This window comes from Lissotriton vulgaris, chromosome 7, assembly GCF_964263255.1.
Source record: "Lissotriton vulgaris chromosome 7, aLisVul1.2, whole genome shotgun sequence".
In the NCBI taxonomy this organism is placed as follows: domain Eukaryota; kingdom Metazoa; phylum Chordata; class Amphibia; order Caudata; family Salamandridae; genus Lissotriton; species Lissotriton vulgaris.
This window is the reverse complement of record NC_141695.1, coordinates 235,851,009-235,876,924: the sequence shown is the minus strand read 5'-3', so window position 1 is coordinate 235,876,924 and position 25,916 is coordinate 235,851,009. Positions and strand designations below refer to the sequence as shown.

The following is a 25,916-nucleotide window of genomic DNA, read 5'->3' as shown; positions in this document are numbered from 1 at the left end:
ACCACAGTTACGGGTTTTAAGAAAAAACTAGAGGAGTTCAATAAAGAACTGAACGAATATAAAGAAAATCTGGCTCAGTCAAAAATCCAACAGTTCCAAAAGGATTTAAAAAAGTGGTCACATGCTAAAGTATACCCCTATGCAAGTGCCTAGTATACACCACCTGACCGTACCAACTACAATTCTGATGTTTCAGACGATTCCAATTCTAGTGGGTCAAGCGTAGGGAGCTCTGGCAATAAACAACGGGGGAGAGGCCGAGGTAGAAGACCACAAAATAACTCCAATTGGTTCCCATACCAACAGCAAGGGAATGGAGTTTTTCACCCAAATCCTTATAGTCACCCACCGTTTCCACCACAGATGGGATGGAATCCACATTTCGTTCCACCCCCCCAGTTTCAACCGAACATGTATCCCCCTCATTTTTTAGGGTTTGGCCAGAGAGGCCGGGGCAAGAGACGGGGAGGGAATCAAGTCCGTTGGCAAACACCAGAGGCAGTGGGAGACAACACACGCAGCAAAACGCAGGAACAGCGAGCGGGTCCCAGCAATGTACAAGCTTAGTCACTAATTTGTCAAGCAGAATCTTAAATCCGGATGAACAATCGGTTTTGGAGAAAGGGTTATGCTTTATACCAACACCACGTCTTGATCGTTTCAAACTGTTTTGTGAACTCAGTGAGTATTTTAGAAAATTGCGGTTGAAAGCTTTCTTTGAAAATCGAGAGACAATTGAAAGTCAAACCCCTAGCAGTGATACCAACTTTAGAAACAGATCGACCTTTACCCCTCCGCCACACCTGGTTGCGGCAGGAATATTTGCCTTTCAACAAGCGGTGTTCCGTGAAGTGGAACACATTAAGGAACCAACACCGTTCAAAAATTTAACAGGTGCTCAGTATAAAGCCATAGAGTCATTAAAAAGTGACTCTAATATCGTAATCAAAAGCGCCGATAAGGGCGGAGGTATCGTCATACAAGACACTGCTGCATATGACGCTGAATGTAGATGCCTCCTTAGTGACACAAGCAGTTATACAATTTTGAATGAGGATCCATCATCATCACTGAGGGATGAGATAGTTGAGTTAGTGATGACTGCTGAACGAGATGACTACATTAGTAAACATGAAGCAGATTTCCTAACAAGTTCCGAAGGAAAAGTTCCATACTTCTACTGTCTACCAAAAACTCATAAGAACCGTTTTCCTCCCCCTGGTAGACCGATTGTTTCAGGCATTGGGTCTCTTTTAGAACCCCTTTCTAAATATTGCGACTTTTTCTTTAAGCCCTTGATACAGTCGACAAGTACCTATATTAAGGACACCAAGAGTTTACTGTCAATGCTTTTGACAGTCAAACTACCTGAGGAATCGTGTTTTCTTGTCTCTTTAGACATAGAGAGCCTATACACATGCATTCCCCAGGATGCGGCATTGAAGGTTCTGGTGGACGCTTTGGACTAAACCACGTGGGAATATAACACTTCTAAAACGTTTGTCACCGAGTGTGCAACTCTGGCATTAAAACGCAATTATTTCCAGTACCAAAAGTAGATCTTCTTGCAAAACACTGGTACTTCTATAGGCAGCACATTTGCCGCCAGTATTGCTGGACTATACGACTACAATTTTGAGAAAACCCATATTCTGGCTAACACCAACCCATACACTCTCAATGTTATCCTGTGGCAGAGGTACATTGATGATGTGTTGCTAATATGGAAGGGCACAGAGGGGAGCCTTTTGGCCGTCTTTGACTGGGTTAACATCTGTGACCCACATTTGCGGTTCACCCACCACACAGTCGGGAAAGCATCGAGTTTTTAGATGTGACGATCACCAGGACTGGTGATCATTTAACTACTAAGACGTATCACAAACCCACCAGTAAGAATAACCTGCTCCATTTTACGAGTTTTCATCCGCGTCCTTTGCGGGAAAACTTACCTTTCGGACAGTACCTACGTATTCGTAGGAACTGCAGTAGCATCACCGACTATAAGAAGCTGGCAAAGGATCTGACTGGCAAACTTTCCTACAGAGGGTACCCAGCAAAAATCTTAAAGGAAAGTTACAAACAGGCTAGACATAAAAACCGGGAAGCCCTACTAGAAGATGACACAAAAGAAGGAGAACCTGAAACACCGTTGACATGTGTAACAACATACAGTAACATCTCAAATGTAGTAAACCGGACTAAAAACAAACAACGGAGAATTCTGACTAGTAATGGCCTTGAGTGGCAAAAACCACTCTTTTCCTACAGGCGCGAGAAAAGCCTGAAGGAAGCACTAGTGCATACTCGCCCCAACAAAAAGGATGCAACACCGAACCTAAATGTACTTACTACCTGGGGTTTACCACCAGTGGTGGGTCATTACCCATGTGGTGGATGTAGTGTTTTTCATCTGACCACGGCAACCAAAACCCTTAATTTAGAAGAAGGGAAACTCTTGCACCTGAGAAGTCACACTAATTGCAACACGAGTAACGTGGTTTATTTGATAGTCTGCCCATGTCTCTTGAGATACGTGGGCATGACCACATGAAAAATAAAGCTACGTATAGGAGAACATCGCAGCAATGTTAGATGCCAGAGAAACACAACTAAATTGACAACACACTACCTAGAACAGGGGCATGGTCAGAATGATTTAAAGTGGACCATCATAGAACACCTGGAACACAGTAGTGAGAGTTCTTTATTTGAAAAAGAACAAAGATGGGTACATCGTTTGGCAACCAATCGTCACAGACTCAACGATGATATTCCTTGGGGGTCAGTGATGAGACGTTAACATATGGCTACCTATGAATATTGTGATTGAAGTACCTGTACCTAAACTGAGGAGGGTCTATCAAAAGGGTAAAAACACAGGGTTTACCAACTTCCTGTTAGAAATACACACATGAGGATAAGATTTACACTGATAAGGAATAAAAATGTGTAAATATAGTAATCCCCCTCTTTTCAGTTTCTTTCAGTTCTTCACATTAGTGTAGTTGCTAAGTCTGAGTGAATTTGCTGCCATGTCGTCATCTTATTCTCGTGTCGACAACCGGGATGGATTTTATTTTAGACCAATGACATCGATTATGTTTAGAGAACAAAATGACACATCCATAGGCATAGATAAGCTCTACATGAAGACAGACGCCTTCTAACAAATAACGGCTTTGAATTTGTCATTGACATTATCAAATGTAGCACGTTTCGATAACTAGGTTGTTGCAGCTTTAAATTTCTCAACAACCGTGGCCCGACCTGATCACGTGGTAACTAAGCAAGTAGGTCACATAGAACCGCGGAAGTTGAAAAGAATGTTTTGACCGCGGTTCGAGTTGTTTTTCGAGCCGTGGATGAGCCAAAATTAGGTGGAAACGTGGGGAGCCTCCAGCTAGCTAGTGAGTAAAGAAAGCGTGTTTACACGTTTTTTTGAACTTCTAGTTACACGTCCTGCTTTTTTTTTGAGTTCGAGTATCAACCAGCAGTATTTAAATAGCAAAATCGCCATAACGTAACATAACGCAAACTGCAAGTGCGCATTTGTTGTGATAAATCTGACTTACACGTGGCGACTGGTATTCAATTGTAATTACAAACCAATATCAAGCCGCCATTAAAAGCCAGGGCACAGACTAAATAAACTCATTTGTTTCCGTTTTATTGGGGAATAATTGTTCTTTCACGTTATTTTGAATTAGACGCTGACGTGAAGATTTCCTCCACCACAGACTCCTGGAGATATTTATTTAGGAATAATGAAGTAAGTCACTACGGAAACTTGTAACAAATTAGTCCAATATCATCTATTGCAAACGTTTAGACGATTTTGATATCTAATTTAGGCTAATACCACCTTGATAAAAGAGAGATTGTAAATGACCTGAAGTTAGATTGTCTGTTCTTTCCAAACAGATCCTAAAGAGAAAGTTCGTCTTTCGCTATGTTTAGGAAGAAACTGGAAAACTAACTGAGTGAGTTCCAAGATGCAAATTGTTGTAATGCATAATCCAGAGTCCTCTGATTTCACAAGCGTGATTTTACTATGTAGATACGGATAGAGATATGTAACATCACTGGCCCGCACGTATTTTGTCTCGAAGGAAAACTGTTTGTTTTTAGTTTTATTACCTAAAGAAGATCCAGGGCGGGAATGAGAAGCCAAGGTTCTAGAGTAATGAGGTACAAATAATGTGACTAGACATTGTTTAGTAACATAAGGAACTGAATAAATAGTCCACTACCACCAAGAAGGTTAACAAGTCAAGTCAAGTCAAGTCAAGTCAAGGATTTGTATAGCGCGCTACATACCCATAGGGTCTCAAGGCGCTTGAGGAATGGGGGGGGAGTTACTTGTCGAATATCCAGGTTTTAAGTTGTTTTCTGAATGCTAGGTGGTTCTGAGTAAGGCGTAGTTGAGTGGGAAGAGAGTTCCAGGTTTTAGCTGCCAGGTAGGAGAAGGATCTACCTCCCATGGTGGTTTTGTTGATACGAGGTACAGTGGCAAGGGCTTGGTTGGAGGATCGTAGCTGACGGGAGGGGGTGTAGAAGGACAGTCGTGTGTTGAGGCATTCGGGTCCAAGTTCGTAAAGTGCTTTGTGTGCGTGGGTTAAGAGGCGGAAAGTAATCCTCTTATTCACGGGGAGCCAGTGGAGGTTTTTCAGGTGACCAGAGATGTGTTCTTTACGCTGGATGTCTAGTATGAGCCTGGCTGAGGCGTTCTGGATGCGTTGGAGTTTTTTGTGGATTTTTGCGGAGGTACCGGCGTATAGGGTGTTTCCATAGTCCAGGCGGCTCGTGACCAGTGCGTGAGTGACCGTTTTTCTAGTTTCGGTGGGGATCCAGCGAAATGTCTTTTTGAGCATGCGAAGAATGTTGAAGCAAGATGATGAGACGGCGTTGACTTGTCTGGTCATCGAGAGTGAGGAGTCGAGAATGACGCCCAGGTTCCGTGCGTGGTCTGTCGGGATGGGTGCTTTTCCAAGGGCTTCTGGCCACCAAGAGTCATCCCAGGCGGAGGGGGAGCTACCTAAGATGAGGACTTCTGTTTTGTCTGAGTTAAGTTTCAGACGGCTGTGCTTCATCCACTCGGCTACTTCTTTCATTCCTTCGTGTAAGTTGTTTTTGGCGGTGTTAGGGTCTTTGGTGAGTGAGAGGATCAGTTGAGTGTCGTCAGCGTAGGAGATGATGTTGAGGTTGTGTTGGCGTGCGATGGCTGCGAGGGGGCTCATGTATACGTTGAAGAGGGTGGGGCTGAGTGAGGATTCTTGTGGCACACCGCAGATGACTTCAGAGGCCTCTGACTTGAATGGAGGGAGCCGGACTCTCTGAGTTCTTCCGGTGAGGAATGAGGTGATCCATTCCAGTGCTTTTCCTTGGATTCCGATGTTTCTGAGGCGTTGTAACAGGGTGCTATGACAGACTGTGTCGAAGGCTGCGGAGAGGTCGAGGAGGATGAGGGCGACTGTGTCTCCATTGTCCAATAGAGTTCGGATGTCGTCTGTTGCTGCGATGAGTGCGGTCTCAGTGCTGTGTTTGGCTCGGAATCCGGACTGTGAGGGGTCGAGGGATTTGTTGCTTTCGAGGAAGGTGGCGAGCTGGTTGTTGACAGCTTTCTCGATGACTTTGGCCGGGAAAGGAAGAAGCGAGATGGGGCGGTAGTTTTTGAGTTCGGTGGGGTCAGCTGTGGGTTTTTTCAGAAGGGCGCTGAGTTCTGCGTGTTTCCAGCTTTCCGGGAAGATGGCGGAGTTGAAGGAGCAGTTGATGACGTCTCGGAGGTGTGGAGCTATGATGGAGTCTGCTTTGTTGAAGATGTGGTGAGGGCATGGGTCAGTTGGGGATCCTGAGTGGATGGAGTTCATCAGTCGGATGGTGTCCTCAGTTGAGATTGAGTTCTAGTCGTTAAGGGTGCTCAAGTTGGGTGAAGGTCCTGCAGTAGGTTGAGTGGGTTGGTCTCCGGGTCGGTTGTTGAAGCTGTTGTGAATGTCTGCGATTTTGTTGTGGAAGAAGGAAGCTAGTGAGTCGCATAGGGCTTGGGAGGGGGTGATGTCGTTGGAGTTGGCTGATGGGTTGGTAAATTCTTTGACGATGTTGATAATTCCTTGCTGTTGTGGGCGTTGTTATCTAGTCGGTCTTTGAAAGCGGCTTTCTTGGCAGACCGGATAAGTTGGTGGTGTATGCGGGTGGCGTTTTTGAAGGCGTCCTTGGTGCTGGTGTTTGGGTCTTTTTTCCAGGCCTTCTCGAGGGAGTGACAGAGTTTCTTGGATTTCTTAAGGTCATCGTTGAACCAGGAGGCGTTTTTGCTGCCTAGCTTGATTTGACGTTTTTTCAACGGTGCTAGGATGTCGGCGCTGTTGGATAGCCATTGGGTGAAGTTAATGGCTGCTTGGTCGGGGTTTGAAGAGTGGACAGGAGGGTTTTGAAGGAGCGATGAGGAGATCTGGTCGATGGTGAGTTTGTTCCAGTTTCTACGCAGGGTGGGTTGAGGGTGGTTGTGGATTGTTGTCTTACTGTAGATAAAGTGAACGCAGCTGTGGTCCGTCCAATGAAGAGCTGTGGTGTGGCTGAAAGAGACATGTTTGCTGGAGGTGAAGATAGGGTCAAGTGTGTGCCCAGCAATGTGGGTGGGGGAAGTAACAAGTTGTTTGAGTCCAAGGTTGGCGAGGTTGTCCAGAAGGGTGGTGGCGCTGTTGTCATTGCTCTTTTCCAGGTGAAAATTGAGGTCTCCCAATAGGATGTAGTCCTCGGAGGGGAGGGCGTGTGGGGTGATAAAGTCAGCGATGTCGTCATTGAATTGTGCACGGGGTCCCGGGGGCCGGTAGAGGAGGGTGCCTTTGAGTGTGGTCTTGGGGTCGGTGTGGATCTGGAAGTGAAGGTGCTCGGCGCTGGCAAGGTTGACGTCCGAGGTTGAAGTCTGTATATCCCTCCAGCATAACAGCTAGGGTTATCTGTATGTCTTTTAATAAACACACATTGGTTTGACTGTGTCACAGGGTGAGTGATGGGTAGTTTATAGGTATAACTGTGAAAAACCTGAAAGTGAGGAAATATTTTAATTATGAATTGCTATGAATTTTGTTTATTGGTTTCATTGCAGATTCCATAATCCTCATAGAACAGAGGTAATGCACCTGAGTTTTTTTACCAAAACAGCGAATACAAGTTGGTAAAACGCATTTATTTGAGCATCCATCCAACATGAGGAGGCACTTTAGGGGGTGTACTGCCTCGCTGGGTGAGTTTTTTACATCACTGGTCCTGAGGAATGCTGAGTCGAACAAGACCAGAAAGCTGAAACATGTCGACCGTTTTTTAGGACAGAGGGGTTCAAAATTACTTAACTCTTTTTTGTCCGTTTAAGCACACTGTTTTTAACTGAGTTCGAATCACCCCTCTATTTAAATTGTTGGTCGAGGGAGTGGTCTACACTCATTTTAATTTGCACCTTTTTAGGTTTGTTGTATCCTTACATGCACTAACTACAGGAACCCGATGAAGACAAATGACTACCTACCTAGAGAGGGTTCCTCTTTTCCTCTTGGTATTTTCACTACCCTGTTTGACACAGCTATTAAGTTTTGCATGGGGCACTGAAGGGTGTTGGTGGACGGTTCGTCTCACCGTTTCTCCTTTTAAGCTTTATGTATATTATAGTTTAAGATACTTTCTAGTTGTTTTTGATTGAAGAAGTAGTTTCCAGATAGATCTGGTTGTCCTCAGCATAGAGATGAAAGCGTATGTTGGCTTTCCTAAGTAGTTTGGAGAGCGGTTCCATGTAAATGTTAAAGAGTTGCGGTGATAACACCAATCCTGGAGGGACAAATTTGTTGACTTGTTGGAGGTCTGAGGTGAAGTTTTTTATTTTTATTTTTTGAGTGCAATTGTGCAGAAAGGAGGTGAACCATTTGAGGACTACCTCATCAAGACCAGCTCTTTCTTGGAGGGTCCTTATGAGGAATTTGTGGTCTACAGTGTCAAAAGCTGTTGAGAGATCCAGGAGAATGAGGAGGCAGCATTGGTCCGAGTCAAGCGAACCGTGGATATCGATGCTGTTGAGGATCGCGGTTTCTGTGCTACAGCCTTTTCTGAAGCCGGACTGGTGGGGATCCAGGAGGTTGATGTTGTCCAGGTGTTGGGTTAGTTGGTGTAATACGCATCTTTCTAGGGTTTTTGAAAGAAGGGGGAGGTTCGACACCGGTCTGAAGTTGTTCAGGTTCGTACTATCTAGGCCGGGTTTTTTCAACAGGGGTGTTACTTGACCCATTTTGAGGCAGGCTGGAAAGATTTAGTTTTCCAGGGAGCTGTTCATGATTGTGCTCCAGAGAGGCGCTAGGGCGTGTTTCCGTTTTGTGGTCAGTAGGGGAGGAATGGGGTTTAGGACATGCGCTGAAGGTTTGGAGGAGGAGATCACTCTGACTATCTCAGTTTCCTGAATGGGGTGGAAGCTTAGCCAGGGATTGATGGAGGAACCAGAAGAAAAATCATTTGGTCCAGCCGAGATGCTCTTCGTGGGGTGCGTGTGGTTGATGTCCAATGAACGTTTGATTTTCGTGATCTTATAATTGAAGAAGTTGGCGAAGTTATCGCATAGTTCTTTGGAAGCCTGTATGGATGAAGACAATGGCTTGGAGGTTTGCTGTCTAATGATACTATACAGCTCCTTGGATCTGTTTTTGGCAGTGTCCAGCGCCGAGTGGAAGAAGCTGGATGTCTTGTTTTTAATGTGATTGTTGTACTTCCTACGGGCTGATTTGAGTTGATCACGGAGGTCAGAGGTGGGGTTATTTCTTCATTTTCTTTCTTTGGCTCTTAGTTCTCTCCTTTCAGAGTTGAGGTCAGAGTTCAACCAGGATCTTGATGGAGTGGCTCTGCTCTTTTTTAGCTTTAGGGGAGCTAGTTGATCGAGCATGGATAGTATATTTGCATTGTAGCGCTCAGTGAGTTCATTTGTGGAGAGGTGATCGTTGGTGTCAGGAAGAAGAGAACTTATCCACTCTTCAAGGATTCCCACAGGGATCTGGGAAAAGTTTCTCAACCGTTTGGGAGGGTCTTGCATAGGAGTTTGAAAGATTGTTAGTTGATTGATATGAAATAAGATCATGTGGTGATCTGACCAGTCTACTGGGAGTATGTGGTTGATTGTGATTGTGTTTCTTTGAGCGATGATGGCTTCCGAGGTGGCTCCTTTGTAGTGAGTCTCCTCAGTGCAGTTCTGGATTAAATTATTGTCACTTAGGAAACTGGATAGTGATTGGATTAGCTGGTTGTTGGTTTCATTCCATCACAGGTTAAGGTCGCCAAGGATTAGATTGTTGGCATCACCGAGCGCACCATGAGCTATCAGGTCAGAGAGGTGTTCCCCGAAAGCAGAGGTGTTACCTGGAGGATGATAGAGAAGATGGCAGCATAAAGTTCCATTGTCTTTGGTCTTGATGATGGTTGAGAGGCATTCAAAAGAGTTGTATTTGTATGAGTCCATTTCCGAGATGGCCATGTTGTTTTTATGGGTGATAGCTCCCCCTCCCCTTCTTTGGTCTTTTTTGTCTTTGTTGATGATGGAAAAGCCAGGGGGAACGAGCATGTCTAAGAATGGTGAGGCTAGATCATTGAGCCAGGTCTCCATGATGAACGCAATGTCAATGTCGTGGGAAAGAATGGCCTCTGCTAGTTCAGTTGCATGCAGCGAAGCCGACCTGCAGTTGATGAGCAAGCAATTGGTGAAAAGCTCTTTGATTTTGGGAGTCTTTTCTATGGGCGTCCCTAGGTAGGGTGGTGAGAACGGGTGGTCTAGGGGATTTTGTGCCGGTAATGTCTCTTCGGGGAGCCGTGATCACCTGGATTTTGGATTTGGGAGAGTCAAAGGGGGGTGAGTCATAAGAGGAGGCTAAGTCGGCTGCTTCAGAGTCCGAAATGGCTGCTTCAGTTCTAGTGGGTCTTGAGGTCGGGGTTTGTCACCAGGATATGAGTGTCTCTGGGCCCTAGTTGGAAGGTTTGTGATTTTTGAGGTAGTTTGTGGACAGGGTTCCATGTCCCTACTTGGGGGCCTCTGAAGCAGTGATTTGAGGGTTTCTGAGAGCCAGGAGGAGCTCTTGTGGCTATTCGGGTTGGAAGTCGGGGAGCACAGTGGGGAGAATGATGTGGTCTGCGTGCCTTATCCAGGTTGGAGAGGATTTCGACCAGGGCCAGGGTGATCACGTCTATCTGATTTTCTAGTGTCGCGAGTCGTGTAGCGACAGAGTCATGGGAGATGGTGGTGAGTCGTGTAGTCACAGAGTCATGTGAGGGGGTGGGGGCAGACTGCGGGGATTCGCTTTGAGTGGTGTAGGTCAGGGTTGTGGATTGCTGTATCTTGCTCAATGTGTGGAGCAGGTTGTCCTCTTTTGTAAACCAGGGAGGGGGTGAATTGGGTCATGAAAAGAATTAGAGTTCCTGAGATCAGTGCGCAAACTAGTGAGGCTAGGGACCCCTGTTGGCGGAGCTCGTTCCTGATGTTGCGGTGTGAGAGTCCGAGTGGGGGGTGGGATTGTGTTTTCCTTAGGGAGTTGTGAAGTATTGATAGCAGGGGTACTGAAGTGTGAGGTGACTTGGGGTGGACAGTGGGGGTAAAGGGTGGAGTGGATTGTGTTTCCTGTTGGGGCCTATTCACTGTAGCTGGGAATTGGATTGCGACCGGTCGGGGTAGGTGTGGGAGAGCGGAACGTAGTGTGGGGAAGAGGGCGTCAAAGGCTTCAAGGTTCTAGTTGTTTGCCTGAATGAGGACAGTGCCGTTAGTGTAGATGGTCACGGAAGTGCTCCCTCTTCTTGACAAGCGATTAGGGAGTAAGGCTGTTAATTTGCAGCTGTGTGGTGTGGATGTGGTTTTGGCAATGTACAGTTGTGCTCTTAAGGAGGAGATCCAGACTTCTGGTCTCTCAGTGCGAAAAATTAGGTCCATTTTAATCGGACCTTTGGAGGAGGAGTGGTAGATGTCTGTAAATAGGGTTTCTTTGTGTTGTCGGATTAGTTTCTGTTTGAGACTTCGTTTCGTTTTGGCAGACAAGTGGAGGGGGAAGTTCGTAGTGAATGAGTTTAGGCTGTGAGGTTTCAAATATACTGTCTTTCTAGATTGTTTTTAATTAATGAACTATTGTCCTGAAGAAGGTGACGAAACACCTGTACACCGAAACGCCATGTCAACAGTTTGTTCATTTGCTTTGTTTTTTAAAGTGTTTTTTAAAATGTTTTTAAACAATATGTGTATGAATTTATATGTTTTTAATGTTGTTAATTAGCTAAACATGTGAAATTCATGATTTTTTTATGTATGATATATTGTTTTCACGTATGAGTTGGAATAAAATATACTCTTGATACAACATTCCCTTTTAGAATTTGTTATTTAATATTATTGATTTCCTTATTTATATATACAGATATTTGTAATTGAGCCACCTGGAAACACCTGGTTTTGTCTGAGTCAGATCACGGAGTGATTGATTGTGTCTGTTAGGTTCTCTGGGTCTTAGTTGGATCCGAAATCTATAATTAGAATAGGAAAAGGTAAACTCTGTGTTGTCTTGTAACTGTTCAAATTGTTCAGTATGTAACAATGTGTAGGTTGCATCTTTGATGGACATTAATTTCTGTTTATCAGTCAAATTGAATTGCAAAAACCATGCAGAAGCATTCAGGTAATCCCACAGTACTTTTCCACTTTTCAGCATTTGCAAAGTCCAAGCAAATAGCATTACAGATCGTAACTAATTTTGACCATGGTACAAAACAGACACCTCATGTTGAACAATGTCAATGACTGATGACATAATATTATCTAAAGTATAAATACAAAAAGACAGTGTATTAATGCTGGTATTGACCACTGCAAGAACTTTTTCCAAATTAGGTAGGTCAATTTGGCGCAGGTGCATTGCATCTTCCATCTGTGAGAGCTTCCAAAATGCATTATATGCCGAAAAAAGAAAGTATTTTGGCCAAGGGATTTTGGACCTAAAAGAAAAACGTAAAGATCTATGTCTCCAGACAAAAGGGAAAGATGCTGTTTTACAGATGACAATCTAGACTGTTCAAACCATTGTTGACATAATTTACCCACTGAATATGTTGTAACTGTATGTGAATGTGGGAAACGAGGATCAGGTCTTGATTGTGTAAAACCTGTTGTGGTATTCAAAAAAACGTAATTGACATGCATTTGAATTTGTGGGCCACTAATCGTCCCAAGGGGTCAATTTCGGAAGTGTTGAGTGTGCCATTCTGAAACATGACAGTTAAGTCCTCAATCGTATAATTTGTGTGCGTTTGCCATGCATCATAGGCAGTGGGTAACAGAATAGAGGGAGTATTTAGATTTTTGGTAGTGGCTAAACCAAAACAAGTAATTTTTTTGTACTGTGGCATTTAAAAATATGAGCTGAGACGGTATGAGACATGAGCGTTGCAATCACTCAGAGTCGCGCACCTGCCGAGTTTTGGTACCCCGAATGGATTTTAAATCACCAGTGTCCTTCCAGTACTCATAAGCTTTCACCGCCACATCAGGTATGAAGGACAATGAGTAAAACCAATTTAGTGTGGGTCAGCATAAATTTGGTGCAGTTGGGCATCTTTTATTTGTAAAAATGAGACTGAGGGTCAGAAAGATTTTAACCCGTAAAATACATAAATTTACTCCATTGGGTCTTGGAGCTTCTCTTTAACGGTGTGGAGCAATGCTTACATTGGTTGTAACTAAAAAATGGTCTCTGCATATTGGTTTTGTGTAAAAAATGATGGCCATATTGTTGATAACAATACATCAGCATAATTTTCAGAGTTTAAATACAGGTCTTCAGTATTGAAAGCCGTAAAAAATATTTTAAATCAGAGAACAATGAGTGGACAGCATGAACATCCCAGTCATCAGAGTGTATACCAGGCAAAACCACATCTCCCAAAGAGACGTGAAGTACATATGGTATGTTCAAAGAATCTGTCGGGCCATGGATATTGTATGAAACTTTATCCCAGACAATGCCATCAGCCACTGGGAATGCTGAAATATTAACAAATGCTTGATCTTGTTTCATTATGTGAGAGGAAGTGTGGGGGGGGGGCAGAATTCCATCAACCAAGTTGACAGCAGAGAGTTCTGATAAGTAATGGACATTAATGAGTTGGAAAAACACAGTCACAAACCCAATCCACATGAAGAGGAATATAATTGTCTGGACCATCCAGACATACAACCAGGGTGTGACTAGGTATGTCTTTTTAAACAAGGAGATGAAAGGACTGGTAGGTGTGGGGTGTTCCGCTACAGTTGATGGCGAGGAAGATGTATCAGAAGAAAAACTATTACGGTCCATATAATACCACTGGACCCCAGCTGAAACAACAGGGGTTGCGATACATTTGATGGTTCAGGAATGTCTATTATTACCTCAACTGGAGAAGAAGTATACTCAATATCTGTAGCAGTGGATGTAGAAGGTAAAACAGGCAACAAATCAAGTGAAGTTTCAATCTCCCCCTCGATTTGTTGGGAAGTAGTTGAAGAACTAGACATTATTGGATTCAGTGAAGGATCTCGACGTGGAATGCTGGAAGGCATACTATTCAGTATCAGCCATATGGCGTATCTTGACATGTTCGACTGAAATGTGACAATTCTCCTTACGACCAGGCAAAGGCGGCAGGCTCACTGTATGTGTGCAATTGAGGCCAAGGACTCTGACCGGTTCACAGTATGATGGACCAAATTCTTTTTTTTGTTCCACTTTCTCTAGCACCAGAACTCTACTTTAGGAAGCCAGTCATAAAAAGGAATCAACACAGCTGCATACGTGGAAACAGATGAGTGGGCTTTTTGTAGATCCTGTAACATAGCACTATGATTATCCACGTCAAAGGTTGCGGCAGCCGCCACAACTTCTAGACCATCAAGGTCCGGCTCAAACATTTTGATGCCAAAGAGCATTTCGTATGGGGTCTGTCCACCCAGAGATCTTTTAGGGGGATAATTTAGCACAGGTTGGACTCCATATAGATGAGTCAGCCAACCCCGCCAGTACCTAAGACTCTAGCGGTCAAAGATTGCTGTAAATCACAGTTCATCCACTCCAAAACAGATTTGCCCTCAGGCCGGTATAGAGACGAAAATTTAACCTGCACCCCCAGTGACTTTATCGCATCACGTTAAGTCTCAGAGGCAAAAGCCGGACCTTGGTCAGAATGGAAGGTGCCAGTGGCAAATGCCTTGACAAAGACACGCAAATCCTTGATAACAGTTCAAGCGTCAGCACTGCGTTGCAGTGGACGGGCAACAGTAGAAGGTTTTATTTGTTGACAAATGTCACATGAAAGAGATTATTTCCAAGCTTGCTGATATAAACCACACCACCAAAAACGTTGCTGTAAAAGGGAAACAGTTGCTGTCACTCTGGCATGTGCAGAGGCAGTGCCTTCATGTGCAGCAACTGTTAAAGAAAGTCTGTAGTCCTCGTTGGGATTCAGCCAATCCCTACCAGATGGAATTGTCACAAATGGAGGTGATCAGAGGACAAGTTGTATGAATAGTGTGAAGGTAAATCTTGGGGAAACTCTGTACCCTCCACCGTTGCATCTATCGCCGCCAAAATATTACCATACATTTTAGTCTTAGACCTAATGACTGATGCTACTGAACAAGTGGCTACTGCAGATTAGGCTGCCTCATCAGCCAGTGATTTACCAACAGCGTGTGCTCCCACAGGTTGATGGCCCAAAGAATGACATGCATGAATGGCAAATGATCCTTAAGAGTGGCCACTCAAACCCAAAGGATTTAATGCTAAACTACCTTAAGAATCACGAAAATTATGTTGTGTCCAGAAGAACAAATTGAAGGATTGTACACAGTAAAAAGAATCACACACAATGAGAATCGGAACCTCAGCATCTGCAAATTCAAGAGCTAAAAACAATGCACTTAGCTCTGCATATTGAGCCATGGAATCACCAAATGCACTAAGAAGGATTTAAAATCCCCATCAACAATCTTCCCTGCCACTATTGTGCAGGTTGCAGAATAAGCATGTTGAGAACCAATGGGCGGCTGCGCGGAGCCATCGGTGTAAATAATGCATTTGTATTGATCAGGTGGGGGTAATAATAAGGGTGGAGGATGAACATGTTCGTATTGTAAAAACTCCTGTGTTCGTAAAGAAAGATCAAAAACAAAGTTGACATCAGCCGACATCAAAGAACTAGCCCACTGTATCCAACATGGATGCAGGGTTTTGAAATTTTGGACACGTGCCTTTGTAACTGCTTCTAAAGCAGGTACCAGTGAAACCATGAAAATGTTTTTACTCTGTGCCAGAGAGCGTTCCTTAAGAATCGCCATGTGGACAGCGGTCGAAATGTTTTCAGCAGGGGAGAAACGCATCTCAGCAGGAATGAACAAATACAATTTAGAAGCAATGGGGACCATGTCTCCCTCATTGATAGTCAAGTAGGTGGAACCTAACATGTCAGGTACAATTCTTATTACAAAATTGGTAGAATTATCTTGTATTAACAAGAAGTTGGTCACCAGCAGATCAAGCGGCAGAGATCAAAGAATTGCGGTATGTTCCGGAAGCTAAGAGGAATCTGAAAAAGAAGGTTGTATCAATGAGTAAAGAGGTTTGATATGCTGGGCATAATCAGGAATATATGTCATTCCGAAGTTCAAAAAACCCAGCAAAGATGGCAATTTTTTAAGTGTAGATGGAGGTTGCAATTGAGCACATTTCTCCAGAAAGATGGGGGCCAACACCCTACCTTCATTGATAAGTTCAGAACAAAGAGACAAAATTACCAAGGAGGAGATGTGAGACTTTTTTTTTTCGAAAGTTTGCGAAATGTGTGATAATGCGGTCTACACGCAAAAGATGCGGCTGTAATTCGTCATCTGTCAAGTATATATCATCAATGTACGAGAAGGCATCGGGGTTGATCTCATGCAAAAGGGACACTATGCATGCCGCAAACACACCAGGGGATTCTTATATCCTATAGGCAATCTTGCATATCTGCGCTGATTTCCCAATGCACTGAATGCAGTCAAATCACCGCTTTCAGGAGCCAAAGATTGACTAAAAATTCCATTGGAAATATTTAATGTGGTTTTGTATTTTTTGCAAACAATGTTATTCACTAACGCAGAGCTATGTGTGTTCTGAACCGCAAAGGTACAAACATGAGTGTTCAAATGTCTGTAATCTAAAACTATGCGATATGAACTGTCCGGTTTCAATATCGGAAAAAGAGGATTATTCATGGATGAATCACGCCCTGATAATCCAACTAGATCAAGGTTTCACTTACGGATGCTTTAGCATCTCGTTTGATTGGATACTGTGGCTGGGGCTGAGGAGTTGAACGCAAAGGACTCGCACTAACCGGGGAACCCTTGTCCCAACCTGCCTGATTGTGATACAATGCTTGGGCTAAGGATAATGCCCACTTTCAGGCATAAGCCATTTTATCATCATCTCAGACATATTTCGAAAAAACTAGGAAGAATAACATCTTCCCCCGTAGAGGAAGCTAAGATAAAAAGGGGAGGCCAGTAAACCTCTGCCAACAAAATATCCTAAGAAGAAGTGAGGCTCTCCCAAAACACTGCTCTAACCGACCGTTTAATATCACCTTTAGTTTGGAGGGTTACTTCGTAAAGTCTATCTGGAGGGGCAACTTGAGTGTCAGCTGTCTCTACTGTAATAAAAGTGTCAGTTGCTTTCGCCACCAGATGCTGGTGGAGTGTCTGCCGCACTATGGTAACCTCCACAACGCTGTCCAGGAGGGCCCCCACCCAACTCTTGTTGAGGAGCAGGGTTCTCACCATCTGAGGCATACTTTGCTGCCCAAGCTGCAACCTTTGTCTTCTGAAATTAGGGTTGATATTCAGGTGGTTCCCCCTGCATGACTTGTACATTAAACTGGGGCTGCGAGTCGCGTCTTGCTTGCGTAGACTCGCCTTCTCTGCGATCCTGACGTCCACCCCTGTAAAAATGTTGCTCCAAGGATTCCTGAAAGGAACGAGGATAACAAGGATCAGGAACCTGGAACTCTTGGACATTTTATTTGTATAGCGGTTGCGCAAATCATATCTACATTCAGTGGTGGCAAGCCAGCATGTGAACCAGGCTTCTGCTGTTGCTGCTGCTGATATTTATTCCAAGCCTTTTTTAGGAAAGACTGGGCATCCCTCCTTCTCAGGAGGGAGCTTGTTCTGTTCATGAGTAAAAGGTCTTACTCCTAAATGATGGCATCCCAATGAGGTATACACCTTCTCAACAATAATTGGCAATTGCCACTGCCGGTCAACGTCTGCCACAGCTGATAGGCATTGGCGCACCTGTAAGCAAACTGCCACACCTTTGATATTGGCCAGATTCATATTGGAGACCATGGGGAACATGCCCACTAATCTCATCCCCAATTCCAGGGCTGGATTAGCCCTGTGTTCATCTTGCACCTTCTTTAGAACCCTCCGCGGACCAGTTGCCAAAGCGTAGAGTATACACTGAAGCAAACACCGTCCCCCAGGTGATGCAATCAGCTAAAGCGGGAATAATAACACTCGGTAAACTCATTGTCAGGATCCTATGTTTCTCAACAGGAGTAGTATGTCGAATAACAGCCTCCAGTTGTTCAAAATTTTCTGCAAGCCGATATGGCAAATCATCTCTACTCTGAGGACGCTTGCCCATCACTGAATTAACAATGGCTGGGCTTATAACAACGCCACTGCCGCATCCAGGTGTAGGAGGAACAGCTCCAGCTGGAGCCACTTGTATCGGGCGCAGCATAAATTGAATCACACTTCTGTGTATATGAATCAATGTTGTATGTAACTGGCATAGCTCTGCGAGTGTAACATTAAGATAATTTGGATGCGGTGTAAAACCTGCCAAAACAGGCCATGTGGCCCCATCGACCGATAAGGGGTCTAAACGGCCCACAGAAACAAGGTGAGGAAGGGTGCCATTAAACCAAATGGTATGCTCCCAGGCCGTTAACGGAACTTCAGGTAATGCATAAGGGCGATAAGCCCGTTGAACTTTGGCTGCTGTATATTTATGAAACAAATTATCATTTCCATCCTCTGCTGCAAAGGTAACCCAAGAGTAAAAGACCTCTAAGTGGTTAGCCGCGTCCGCCTCGACAACAAAGATAAAGGACGCCCCTGCATTGGGGATTCCACACTGAGTTAAGAATGCTGTAACTTCCACACGGTTAGGGGCCGTAAAAGCGACTGCCATAATATAAACGGAAAAGGATAAACCAGGAGAACGGTAGAGCAAAACCGTGTTGAAAGAGATAAACAAAACCTTTTAAACTTCAAACTTGAAAAACCTATACAAATACAAAAATAGGAGGTTAAGCCCTCACAATACAGACGGAATCAGTGTGAGGGTATTATGGACAAGCACAAGCACTACTCAGGAGTCTCGTACGTACCAGCCAAACATTGGGGACACCATGTTGCAGAAATTCTGCACAAACACAAAACTATGCACAGGATTGTAGGACGTTGGTGTATAGGGACTGGGTCTTCCTACCACCTTAGTACCCACAAGTCCAGAACTGTCTAGCTATAGTATCTCACTTGCTCTCCTAGTCACTCACAGAGAAATAAATGATTAGACACCCCAGAACACAACACTCCTATATCTCTCAGGAATCATGGTAACAAGACACACCCTTTCGCTCACACTCTTGTAATTGTCCATAATAAGATGTGACAGAGACACATAACAGTTTAAAATATTAATTTTAACTAACGTACCCTAACATGCAGTATACATGCCACAACTAGCAGGAAAAATGCATAGTACAAATACAGTCAGCATAGCATCGAGTCCATGAATCATAAAGGGACCCCATGCCCTAGCCTATAGAGAGTAGATCTACATCATAGGTGCTATATCGCTCTTCTACCTGGAGAGGTCCCTCTCTAAGTGTGCGTCACCTATTCATGTGGCAAACTAAAAAAACAATGTATGTTGTCTAAACAACAGCTGCATTGTTATGTTTTGCCTAAGGGATAAGCCCTGGCCAGCACAAAATAGCTAGGTGCATTGTTGTTCGACCTTGCAAATAATGTTCAGTTTAAATCCCAGGAACATGCAGAGAGTGAAAACAGCAATGAGTTCTCATGTGAAAGCAGCCTTAGAAATGATTTCAAAAAATAAAGATGTGTAGTAACATGCACAAAGCAGCAGGCAACCTGCAGCGGGCTCATGATAACTTAGTGAAAACGACAATGTCCCTATGGGCCACATGACACTAGGTAATATGACTTAAGTACCAAAATCAGGATATGCACTCAATACAATAAACCCAGATTTGCACCATGTGATACCTGCGCTCAGGTGGGATTTAATGATCACAATTTCAAACCAAGGGAGGTGGCTTTGTCCTGCCTTTTTCTGGCTCTGACGGGCGAGGCCAGGCCCGCCCTTGGTACAGGCTTAGCGGTTTATAGCACTCGCAACTGGAAAGGCTCCTCCTTCTGCTCCTCCTCCCACTCCCATGACAGCAGATAGACCTGGGACTTGTAGTCCCTTGCTCCAGCACCTAGTGTCCCTGGAGCAGGGCAAGAGCAAGTGCATAGCCACACTGTTACTGGTGGTTCCTTTATGCTGTATGCTTCAATCAATTTCATTTTTGAATGTCAGCCTACGGTGTTTGAAGGCTGTGACACTTCTAGTTTGCCCTAATCATTTCACCCTGGGATTTGTAGAGGAGAGGTTGTGATTTGCCTGAGTGACAGATGCAATAAAAAACAAATATTAACATATTAACTAATTCCAGTGTTATTAGGATCTGGAATATTAGTTTGCTTGGTGCCTTCCTCATATAACTAGGTACTTATAGTCAACTTCCTATAACTAATTATCACTTGCATCATTTCACTATGTAATAGGTTGATTGTAATCAACTACTTATAGCATTGTAGCCTGCTGCCAAGGGTTACACTTGTTAAATGCCCTTACGCTGTGTCATATGCCCATACTGTTGATGAGGGCCTATTATGAGTGATATTAGGAAGTGAGTGATAGTAAGAAGACTCTTGAGGCGGAAGCTGGGAGTCAGGGAAAGCAATTGTCTGCATTGTGTGCTATTTACTTTATTTTGCACCAATCCTTTTCACCCTATTTTAACTTGCACCGTGAGTAAGATCGTAAATCTAAAATTGTGTTGCTTTAAATATTCGTCGAGCGCTGTGTTACTGTGCTTTAACTCGAAATCGCGCCCTGCACCTACCTCCTCCTTTACTTGCCCTGAAAGTCCACGCGCCTCACAGCGGCCGATTAAAGGCCCTTGGAACGCTGGACTAGGCTCAACTCATTCCAGGCAGGCGCCATATTGGGCGTACCGCAGGTCAGCAGGCTAGTGCTCAGGGCGATTAGGCCCAGCACTACAAAATGCCCCTCCCACCTCGGAAGCGCAGCGGACGAGTGCAGCGGGCGCGACGATGGCGCGCCGGAGGTGCGCCAGAGGTAAGCCCGTCTGCGTTCGTCCGCGCTAGGCAGAGCACAGAGCCCAGCACTATGGTAGCCACTCACCAGCTTCCTCTTGCCTACCCCAAAGAAGCCCTGCTTCTTATGAGAAAGAAGACCGCACCATCTTGTTCTCATTCCATCTCACTTGATGGTTCTTCTACTTACTGTCTTAACTGTCCTTTCAAGTTTACTACCAATATTTCTAACCCATCTTCTACCATGGCTGTTTGCATGGTTCTAGTTAACTGTAGGTCACTTTCTAAACATGCTGAAAAAATCCATAGTTTGTTAGAAGATCTCCAGCTGGACATTTTGTTCCTGACGGAAACCTGGTTAGGACATAACTCTGATCCAGACATCATCAGGTCCCTCCCACCAGGCTTCCACATACAGCATTTAAGATCGCCTAAAAGGCAAGGGAGGGGGAATAGCCATAATCTACAGGGATTTTCTCTCCTGCCGTTTTCAAGGCAGCCCCTTTTACGTTTTTTTTTTTACAATTCAAGTGTCCCCATGTAAATTTCTATCGGGCCTTCTTATATATCACCCCCCGGGCTCCATAGGTCAATTCTGCAGTTCACTTGTGGAACATTCATCCATGCTGGCTACCATCCACTCTCACTTCATGATTCTAGGAGATCTTAATCTCCAATTTGATAAGAAGTAAGACAAGCTGGTCTCGGATCTCGCCTCAGATCTTGCAACCCACCAACTCCGTTTGGAAAGTCACCTTCCTACCCATATGTTGGGTCATCTTTTAGACCCTATCTTTTCCAACGTCCCTAATCTTTCCATCTCCAGCCCATCCCCGATACCATGGTCAGATCACCATTTGATACCATTTAGGTGACAGATCCCTACCCCCCCTGTCACAGACCTCCACCGAGCAAACCAACACGCCCATGGGCTAAACTGGACCCGGAAACATGGAAGTACAACCTGGAGCGCTCCCTTCCACTGTGTGACCCAGACCCCATAACAGCCGATTTCGAGTTTTCAACATGGATAGGGAAAACACTGGATATTACTCTGCCGAAAAAATCCACGTGCAAACCCAGAAGTAAACATTCCTCAAACTGGTTCACCACAAAAGTGCGCCTCCCAAAAAAGCTCTGTAAAAAATCTGAGAGGGCGTGGAGGAAGGACTTTGACCCTTTAAAAAAGCTAGAATATAAACGCATGATGCTTATTTATAAAAAAGTTCTTAAAACATGACAGTCCACGTATTTTGATGAAAAAATCAGGTCTTCTGCTAATTCCACCAGGGAGACATTTCAAATTTTAAAAAAACTTTTACAAATTCCTAATCCTCTCCCTCCTGTGGGCCCTTCGACCAGCCGCTGTAATGAACTCGCCGACTTTGTTGATGCCAAGATTAAAAAATCCTCATTTCTCTCCCATCTCCCCCCCCCCCCGAGACCCTCGATCCTACCCCCGAGACCCTCAATCCTCAAGATCTGTCTGAACTCCCCTCTCAGGCCCAGAAGCCCAAACTAGATCGGTTTGCTCCCACAACCCCTGAGAAGCTTCTACCTGTCCTTCAATCAATTAAAAGCGGATCCCCTCTGGATCCTGCTCCTCTAAATATTCTAAAATTAGTCACCCCGACCATCCTGCCTTATTTGGCCCACCTGATCAATATCTTGTTTTCCCATGGTATGGTGCCACCTAGTTGGAAAAAGGCTATTGTCAAAGTTCTGATCAAGAAACCTAATCTTGATCCCCTAGAATTAAACAACTTCCGCCCAATCTCCCTACTGCCAGGTGTCAGCAAAATTGCAGAAAAGATAATTAATCATCAGATCTCCGACTACCTGGAGTCTAACGGCCTACTTAAATCTTCCCAGACGGGTTTTAGACCGGGCCAAAGCACGGAGACTGCAATGGTTGCCGTGGTCGAAGAAGCCAGAAAGATCATGGATGAAGGAGGGTCAGCGGCCTTTGACACCGTGAACCATTCCACACTGGTTCGCAGGCTCAAGGGTATGGGAATCTCAGGGGTTGCCCTGTCCTGGCTGAACTCCTTTCTGAGTGACCGTTCCTTCCAGGTGGTGGAAGGGAACTTCACTTCCAAATGTATACCTATACATTGTGGGGTTCCCCAGGGCGCGTCACTGAGTGCAACCCTTTTTAATGCATACATGTCCCCCCTGGAGAAGATCGTCACCGCGTCAGGGATTAAGCTACTCACCTACGCGGATGACACGCAGATGGTAGTATCTCTCAGTCAGCAAAACCATCCCTCCCCTGAACTCTATACTTGTCTTGGAGAGATAACCAAATGGATGGATAGATCCCATCTGAAGTTAAACAGCGGAAAGACTGAGATCATGATCCTGGGCAATCAATCCCACTTCCGCCCGGAGTCCCTATGATCCCCTTGTATGGGACCTCCTCCAACTCCTAAGAATGAAATCAAGAGCCTGGGGATCTGGTAGGATGAAGGTCTCACTTTCTCCTCCCAAGCCCGGAAAACAGCGGGTACTTGCTATGGTCTCTTACGGACCTCTAGAAAAATCTTACCACTGCTGCCTCCCCAATCCCAAAAACTACTGATCCAAGGCTTAATATTGTCTCGCTTGGATTATGGTAACGCCTTGTACCTCGGAGCCCCTTAAAAGGTGGTTTCACAACTCCAGGTCGTGCAAAACACGGCGGCCCGCCTCATTACGGGTACGCGCAGCCACTGTTCAGCCAAACCCTCCCTTAAGGCTCTCCATTGGCTGCCTTTTCAACAAAGAGTGCATTTTAAGGCTCTATGTACCACACACAAAATTTTGCACAAAAAGGCCCCTCCTTTTATCACGCCCCACACATCCAACAGAGCCCTCCGATCATCTCACCTTCATCTCACTTCAGTACCTAGGATCAAGAGAGCCCGTTCCGGTGGCCGTTTTTTTTCCTATAACGCCTCCAAATTGTGGAACTCTCTTCCACTGGACATTCGGGCTCAACCGAACCTGCTTTCTTTTCATAAACTTCTCAAGACATGGCTGTTTCCCTAACTCACTTCCTCCCACTTACTTCTTCTTTCACTAGCGCTGGGACGCTTACGGGCAGCCATGGGCTTTACAAATCAGTAATCATAAACATAAACATAAACATAAACATTATGAGGAAGGTAGAAGGCTTGAACAACTGGTGAACCCGAAATCAGAAGGGCTTTTATGCTATTAGAACATTAAACCCACTGAGGTTAGAATTGAAAAAGCTGGAAAAAACAAACAGGCATTGAAATGTTGGAGCAGCCATTCTTGCCTTCAATGGATTTCTCAAAATTCGAGCTCTAATAAATATTTGCCAACTGGAATTTTTATCAATTAGAGGAGAGAACAGAACGTTTAGCTATAAGTGTATGAAGTGATGGTGAAGCCAAATATGAATAAAACGACTGAGAACAGCACTCATAGCTGTATAAGTGTTCACCACCAGTGATATTGGTATTAAATGCTAGGCACTAGATATATTTCTTTTAAGAAATAATAAATTTAATTAAAATGTCAATCCTTCCTCTTTTTAATTTTTTGTTCGCTTCAATTCCAGTCTATTTACCAGGTACTTTTTTCTCCAAAATAGAATCTATGTTTTCCAAATTTATTTGGGCAAAAAAAACACCCAGATTAGATATACGGACATTAACTGCAGAAACTGATTATGGAGGTCTTTCCTTTCCAAATTTGAAAGATTATTACTTTGCTTATTTTGCACAATATCTAGAGAGATTTAAAAACAGGAATGCAGCTACTAGCTGTTTTATAAATTTTTTCTTTGATCTGATATGTTCAGAAATTCAAATTCCATCCCCTTTGTTCGTTCTGAAATCTCCCAAATTTGTGCGGTATAAAATTCTAAATTGGTTTTTTAAACGACGCAATGCAATGATTAAGAGATATTCACTTCCATCCTTTCATTTACTAACTCCTTTAATTGGAGTATTTTCCTTTTTAAAGATCAAAATCGATCCCACTGTTATAGAAAATTGGGACCGGGCCGGGTTCAGAACATTAGCAGACTTTTTGGCCAGCGGGACTTGGCTCTCTGTTAACGAGATGGCAGGTCAAATTGCTGGCAATTTTTTACTCATGGGCTCCTATTCTAATTTAATTTATCCTATGTTGGCACAATTAGATCCCGGTATCATTTCGAATTATACTTCTACTCTTGTTTTAGATCTGTTTGTTAATAATTCGGAGAAGAAACCCGGTGCATGGAAACAGTGTCTAATTCAAAGTCGGGAGGGAGAGTTGACTGCTAAAGCAATTCGTAAATGGTACACTCAGGAAAATTTCATTCTGTCACCGGAAATATGGAAAACTATTAATCAGTTTAATTTCTGTGTACTACGTGGTGCCAATTGGCGCTGGATGCTGTTTTTTAGCAAGTGGCTATTATATCGTACTCCAGTAATAATTGCTAAAATGTATAATAATGCATCTGCTTCCTGTTTCAGACAATGTAATTACGAACAAGCCAATTGGTCACACATTATAGTATTTTGTCCCAAAATTAAGCATTTCTGGGAAGAAATTATTGGTTTTTTAAAAACTTGCTGTATGTTATCAGTCCCATGTAATGCAACAATGTTATTATTTGGTTATGATCCTGATTGTACATTTTCAAGTCACCTGGCAAAATTGATATATATTATAATGGCTGTGGCTAGATCTTTATTATTGCAGAATTGGCTTTCAACCTATATCCCGACGCTACAGGAATGGCTGGAAAAAATGAAAAGGGTTAGGAAAAGCGAACTGTTATATGCTCAAAGAGTTGGGGGCATTAGAAAATTCGATCAAATATGGGGATGTTTTTTTGAGTAAATTGGTGTGACGTTTTGTTAAGTTGAAATCAAATGGAAATATTTATTTTGTTGCGATTGTCAGTATTCCTTGATCTATGCTGCATAAAACCTGAACACAACTTCAATAAAAAGAATTTAAAAAAAAAAAAAAGAAATAATAAAAGTGGCTAAACTACCTTTTCAAATTTAAGAAGAGAATCATTCATGTTAACAAGTGAAAAGCAATGCCACATGCCGCAAAAGCTCTTCAGATCAGACATTTTCGGAAGCTAGTGCCCAAAGGTGAGGGTGGTAATACATTATCTGATCAGATAATAAGAAGTCTCTGATTTTTCATACATGTATCATATGAGAAATAGCGCTAATACCACTTCTCGGCTTTTGGCAGGGAGGTTTAGGTTTATACAGACACAAAGGAGCACCCAGTATAAGTCACACAATACCCTTTCAGGCATAGAGTGTCTCATAAATAATGCAAAAAGGAGTAGAGAACTCTGGGTAGTTCCCAAGTTTAGGTGGACACCAGCACCTGTATGGAACACCCTACAACACCAGTGACACTCACAATTTGCTCACTCTAAGTCTGAAAGGGT

At 43.8% G+C, this 25,916-nt stretch overlaps 1 protein-coding gene across 3 annotated transcripts in view; it reads right to left on the bottom strand.

Annotated features, from left to right (window-relative positions):
• Positions 1-25,916, bottom strand: part of LOC147701274 (uncharacterized) — a 167,112-nt gene that overhangs the window by 72,444 nt on the left and 68,752 nt on the right. The window lies entirely within an intron of this gene.